The sequence below is a fragment of the Leptonychotes weddellii genome, unplaced genomic scaffold (genome assembly GCF_054177405.1).
Source record: "Leptonychotes weddellii isolate Sample4059 unplaced genomic scaffold, ASM5417740v2 HiC_scaffold_11065, whole genome shotgun sequence".
Classification (NCBI taxonomy): domain Eukaryota; kingdom Metazoa; phylum Chordata; class Mammalia; order Carnivora; family Phocidae; genus Leptonychotes; species Leptonychotes weddellii.
In genome coordinates this window covers 1-7043 of record NW_027688043.1, presented here as the reverse complement: position 1 = coordinate 7043, position 7043 = coordinate 1, and the positions used below count along the sequence as shown (strand labels likewise).

The following is a 7043-nucleotide window of genomic DNA, read 5'->3' as shown; positions in this document are numbered from 1 at the left end:
CCACTTTTTTATCATTTGCCTGATCCATCATTTCCTCGGTTATCTCTACATTTTCATCTCCCATTTCTTGAGGGGCATCAGTATCTGGTTCAATCACACCTTCATTGTCAATTTCTAGATCACTTTCCTCGCTTGATGGTTCGTCTGTCTTTATGTTTTCCTCCGCCTTCTTACTATCTGTTTTTTCTTCCTTGATATTGTCTTCTGATTTAGTTTTATGAGTGGCAGGTGGTATTTTACCCCCCATGCTCTCCACCCACTCCCGCAGGAAGCGCATTTCCTCGGTGTGCAGAACGCTCGGATCCTGCTTACACATTTTCACGAAGGCCCGAAGCTCGCTCACTTTGTGGGGGTCCATGGCCCAGAGGCGGTGAAAGGCGGCAGGCGCAGCTGAGGTTGCGGCCCGATTCCAAGCCCGGGTACTAGCTCAGCGTGATCGTGTGGAAGGGACTATGCTTTTTTTTAAAACTGGAAAAATAAGTGACTTTTTATTGAAAATGGTGAAAACACATATTTATGCTCCTTTGCAAATTTCTCTAAAGTAACAGTAATTACATTTTCTTTCTTTCTTTCTTTTTTTTTTTTTTTGAAGTACACGTCCACAAGAGCACAGGGAAAGGAGGGGGCAGGTAACAGTGGGTGAGCGTTGGTAGGGTCTTACATTTTTTTGAAGATAGGAAGTGGACAGTTGGGTGGGAATGACAGAGTGGGAGAGGCTAAAATCTGAGGAAAGACAAGAGGGCTGCTCACCAATGCCAGTTGATTGACCTGTCAAAACTGGAATAACTCAGAAATTCAAGGAACCAGGGCACTAGAAAGATGGAGGTGAGGGATGTGATGAAAACTGGGGATGGAGGGATCTTTAGAAGAGCTGAAAAGATAAGCTAAAATCCCTGGTACCCATTCCTATTCCACACAGTAATGTGATTAGCCTAGCCCTGTCCTCAAGACAACTGGCTATTTACTCTCAGGAGCAATCATATTCTGGACTCAGGGGCACCAGACATGTAAAAGGGAGAGGTGGAGGTGTTCTGCTGGAAACAGGTGTCTGGGTTTAAAGGTACTTATGGCTGGATAAATACCCCAGGCAGGAGATTGGAGGTTTAGAGAAACTAAATCCTCTGAGAGAGACACACAGATAGTGGTATTTGGGACTCCCTGACTAACCATGTAGCAGTGAAGCTCAACGGTCCCCAGAGTTTCTAGTGCATGTAAAAATTTTTACATAAATAGGTATGTAATAATTATTAAAATTCCAAGTAAATAGAAAAGCAGAAAATAACAGACCCATGAATATTACCAAGATTAAAAAAAATGCTAATATTTGCCATATTAGCTTCAAAGTCTCCTCTTTATGAAGAATAAATTAGGTACTGTGAAGGTGGCATCACCTTTATTCTCAATTCCTTCCACTCCAGGGGTAACCACTTTCCTGAAATTGTCCTGTATTATTCCCATGCAAGTTTGTCTATTTTTACTATATACATGTCCCCATAAATGTTATTGTTTTGTGTGTTTAAAAATATTTGTAAATGGTATTATCGTTGTGTTTCTTGGGTTAACTCCAATAAATCATTATATATATATATCAATATCTATATGTAAATCTTTATATTGAAATTGATATATATATCTTTTTAAAATGTTAATAAGCATTTCTTCTTTCTAAGTTGTAGTTGGCCTTTTAAATATTTGACCCTACTTAATGATTGTCTAATATTTTACAACTTCCCATTTTAATTTGTGGATGCTACTTATACCTTTATTTATGAGGATTTTCAAAGATACATACCTTAAAGCTCTTTACAGATTTCTTTTATCTCTGCTTTCTTAGACAGAAAACCTCTTATTTGTAGATATTGAGTACTAACTTACATGGTGCAGGTGTTTCTCTAAACTTTATTATTACACTTTATGAGCTCAACTTCCAGAAAAGATTTCTCTTTTGTGTGCCTTGGGTTGGGTCAATTTCTGCATATAATGGTCTTATGGTTTGCTTCTCTTTTTCTCTCTTAATTTCTTATTTCCTTTCTCTGTTTCTTTTCCCCTTTCCTTTCTTTCCTCCCATTCGTTATCTTTTTTTTTTTTTTTAAGGAGAGATATTGCTCTTTTTAAACTATAGAGTTTTTCTTTTTTCCTTTCAAGCAGAGGCAGGTATTTAAAAAAAAATCTAAAGACCTTTTTTTAAAATTATTTATCATTTCTGGGTTTATACAGAAAAAGGAAGCTTTTAAAAATATACCTTCTTGACTGAGAAACCAAACCACTTTACTTTTATGTTAAAACTAACTGCATTAATACAAATGACAAGAAGATAAGGTACAAAAAGTTTTATTCTGTGGAAAGTTCTTCAATGGCAGATTGTCATTAAGATATTCCAGAGTGTGGGGTACATCAGAGAACCTATAGCTTTATATTTTAGTCTGAGAGATACACATGAAGAAATTGGTGATTGGAGAGACACATGAGGGAGTGGTGTAGTGTATAGAGATAGTAATGTGAGAAGAACAAATAAAAATATTTTCTTTTTTCTGCTAGGCCACAGGTTGCTGGATTTTGCATTTAAAAAAGACTATTATTATTTTTTTAGCAAAAGAATATTTTAGGTAGGCTTTAGGGGAACAGACCCCAGAATTCTTGATTCCAAGCAGGGGAAACAGTATATTATGTATGATGGTGTGATGACAAAAGGATTAGTTGGGAAAACTTTTTTTCTTAATATTCTTCTTAGAATGGATGTGTAGAAATATGATAAATGATGTGTGCAAATAGAGTGAAAGTTCTCAATCGTTATAACTATTTGAAGATTTCCGGAGGGCATTTTTCTACATTTTCTAGTATGACTTGGATTATTGAAGTTTCGCAAAACTTACTGCAAAATATAGTTTATCTGTTAATTTTATATTTGAAGGTCCATCTCTCTCTCTCTTTTTTTAAAAGACACATTTATTCAGCATCATGATCAGACTATTACATTTAGCAATCAACAGCATGGGTACAAAAAAAAAAATAATCTACATTAAAACCATTTGTTGGAATGCTTTACACTTTCCGCAGAACAGAAACTAAAATAACCTGTTATACAATTAGTCACAAATACCGTCCTCGAGTTTTTTGCCCATACACATGAGTATTGTCTAAAACATGTCTTCTTTGTAGCAGCTAGGCCCTGCCCCCACTGTGCTTGGCCGAGTTCACAAATCTGTTGTAACCTGTAGCTTCCCTGTCACTTCTCTGGCTCTCCTCTCCTGCTAAGCTTTGTTTCCTGGCAGTAATTAAAACCTCTTGTCACTGCTGTAGCTCCTGCTGCTGCAGGAACCACCATAGCCACCTTGGTTTCGTGGTTTGGCAAAGTATTGGCCTCCACCACCATAGGGGCCGGAGCTTCTGCCTCCAAAATTTCCTCCTTTCAGGGATCCAAAATTTGAGGATTGATTGTTGTAATTGCCAAAATCATTATAGCTTCCTCCACGACCAAAGTTATTCCCACCAAAACCACCTCCACGACCACCACCAAAGTTTCCAGAACCACTTCGAGCTCTTTGGCTGGATGAAGCACTAGCCATCTCTTGCTTAGATAGGGCTTTCCTTACTTCACAGTTGTGGCCATTCACAGTGTGGTATTTTTGAATGACAATCTTGTCTACAGAGTCTTGGTCATCAAATGTTACAAAAGCAAAACCTCTCTTTTTGCCACTGCCTCGGTCAGTCATGATCTCAATCACTTCAATTTTCACATACTGTTCCAAATAACCTCTTAGGTGGTGTACTTCAGTGTCTTCTTTAATGCCACCAACAAAAATATTTTTCATAGTTAAGTGGGCACCAGGTCTTTGAGAATCTTCTCTTGAGACAGCCCTCTTTTGGGCCACACCTTGTATGGCCTTGCATTCATGGCTGCATCCACCTCCTCCACAGGGGCATACGTGACAAACCCAAAGACTCTGGAGTCCTTGGTGTTTGGATCTCTCATTACCACACAGTCTGTAAGTGTTCCCCATTGCTCAAAATGGCTCCTCAGACTCTCATCGGTTGTTTCAAAGCTCAAACCTCTGATGAAGAGCTTCCGCAGCTGTTCAGGCTCTTTGGGAGACTCTGACTTAGACATGATGGGGGTGGGAGGGGAAACTTTAACGATGCTTACTCGGTGGCGTCCACGGGCAAAAAGGAGTAATCTAATGAACGTATCTCTGAAGGTCCATATATGTCTTAAAACTCAATATAGACACCAGATTATATATTATGGCCTTGTTCCTTAAAGTGATTTTCATACCCAACTCAACTCATAATACATATTTATTTTAGTAGTTACCTGTTATTTCCTATTTTTCATGTCACATACTTAAAAAGAAATACCCTATCAGTAAGTGTGTGCATTGCACCATTTTTATTAAACTCATTATATCCTTAGGTGCAACTTCCAAAAGGATTGTAAAATAGTGTCCAATTAGTTTAGAACAAGGTTAGAACAACCTCAACTAGATCAATATAATAAGTACTCTGCATTCATAACAGAACTCTTATTTGGTTGAATGGAACCCACAAAATTCAGATACAGTGAAGGTCATTAAAACTTTTTTTTTTTTTTTTAAATAAAACCGTTTTCAAGTCCCCATGCAATAGTGTTGATAGGAAATTCTATATTACTTAATACTGGCTCCTTCTCTTTCTCCATTAGCCTGTAAGGATATTTTAGGGCTTAGGTGCACCAAAATGGTAATAGCCAGGTTAATTACTATTTTTATCACCATCGCCACAGTTGGGAACTTTGTGAGACAATGATATGCTCATATCTGGCTGTAGACATATGGCAGACATGGTAGTTGAGATATACAACAAGCTTGATTAGATGGAAACACTTGCTATTGTGTTCAGAATCCAAAGCACCCAGCAACTCCCTCCGTATCTGGGTTTCTGCATGCATCGAGTACATAAATCTATGGCTTTTGTAGAGCTTGCCTCTGTTTTTCAGGTCTTCAGGAATCTTGGTCTCTGAGTCATGTCATTCTTTCCGAGGATTCCAGCACTAGACACTTACTTACTTTTTTTTTTTTAATTTTTATTTAAATTCCAGTTAACATACAATATTAGTTTCAGGTATAGATTTAGTGATTTATATGTAACACCTGGTGCTCATCACAAGTGCCCTCCTTAGTACCCATCACCCATTTAGCACATCCCCCTGCCCACTTCCTCTCCAGTAACCCTCAGTTTGTTCTCTATAGTTAAACCATTTTATCTTTGCCTCCCTCTCTCTTTTTTTTTTCTTTCCCTTATGTTCATCTGTTTTGTTTCTTAAATTCCACGTATGAGTGAAATCCTTGGGTATTTAAATTTCTCTAACTGAAGGCTCCTGGGTGGCTCAGTGGATTAAGCGTCAGGTCATGATCCCAGAGTCCTGGGATACAGTCAACATGGGCTCTCTACTCAGCAGGGAGTCTGCTTCTCCCTTTGCCCCCTCCCCACCCCCCAGTTGTACACATGAGCACTCTGGTGCTCTCTTGTGCACGTGCAAAAATAAATAAAATCTTTAAAAAAATTTTAAAAAATAAATTTCTCTGACTGACTTATTTCACTTAGCATAATTATTCTACCTCCATCCACATGGTTGGAAATGGCAAAATTTCATTCTTTTTTATGGCTAACTAATATTCATTTGTATATATGTACCACATCTTCTTTATTCATCAGTTGATGGACATTCGTGTGCTTAATCTTATGATCCAAGAGCTTAGTGGGTTTTTTTTTTTCCAGTTATGCCTATGAATCTTAAGGCAGCCAAAAACTTGACTCAAAGGCATAGGTAATAAGGAACCTAGACCATGGACACAAGTCTTGGCTGTTCTTCTAAGGTGAAGGTAAAAGAGAAAATTTGTTATTCTTTCTCTCCTGTACTAGCAAGACTAGGGTAGAAATTAATATCTCATATTCTGCCATAGAATTACTGTTCCATATGTGTAGATAATAAAAGGTTACCCTTTTTGAGCACTTGTGTAGGAATGTATTTAGTGCTCTATATCTATTAACTTCACATATATTTACATTACATGTGTTAATTCATTTAATTTTCACAAGAAGCCAGTGAAGTAGATACTGTTGTTAACATTTTATAGATAAGAAAATTGAGGCAGGGCGAGGTTGACCTACTTAGCCATGTTCTACACTGGTAGGTGGTAAAGGTGGGAATTGAACCTTGGCAGTGTGGTGATGGTGGTGTTGGGGCTCTTAATCACCATATAAGATGGTCTTCACAAAGATCTCCAACAAAGCCTGTTTGAATTTTAAAAGACCAGGTACTCTTCATTCATTGTTTTCTCTATTTGCCAGTGTGATAATCTTTATTTTTTTTCTTTGTTGAATTTGACTTTCCAAGAATGAATATTTATTGAATACTTTCTGTGAGCCTGGTACTAACTACAGTTTTACCAGTATCATTTGTTTTGACCCTCTGAGGCCTATCTTATAAGTGATACTACTTCCGGTTTACAAATAGGAAGCTGAGATGAAGACTCATCCAGTCCTAAACCCTCAAGTAAAGATCTATTTTCTCCAATTATATAAAGACAGCATTCTGCTTGCTCAATTTTACAGCACCTAGTTCTGGTAACATTTTCCTTATTTCCTTCCATTCTTATGCTTTCAGATTTCACTCTGCTCATCCTCAAGCAAGATTTTGAAAATTATAAAACTACCAGTGGAAAATAATTGAAATGTTTAGAAAGCACAATTTAAATTTTTTTTATTATGTTATATTAATCACTATACATTACATCATTAGTTTTTGATGTAGTGTTCCATGATTCATTGTTTGCATATAACACCCAGTGCTCCATGTAGTACGTGCCCTCTTTAATACCCATCACCAGGCTAACCCATCCCCCCACCCTCCTCCCCTCTAGAACCCTCAGTTTGTTTCTCAGGGTCCATAGTCTCTCATGGTTCGTCTCCCCCTCTGATTTCCCCCCCTCTATTCTTCCCTTCCTGCCATCTTCTTCTTCTTCTCTTTTTTTAACATATAATGTATTATTTGTTTCAGAGGTACA

The 7043-nt window shown here is 37.6% G+C and overlaps 1 pseudogene; it reads right to left on the bottom strand.

Moving 5' to 3' along the window:
- Positions 1-2967: 2967 nt before the first annotated feature.
- On the bottom strand, positions 2968-4153 carry LOC145718129 (heterogeneous nuclear ribonucleoprotein A1 pseudogene; annotated as a pseudogene).
- Between the last annotated feature and the right edge of the window lie 2890 nt (positions 4154-7043).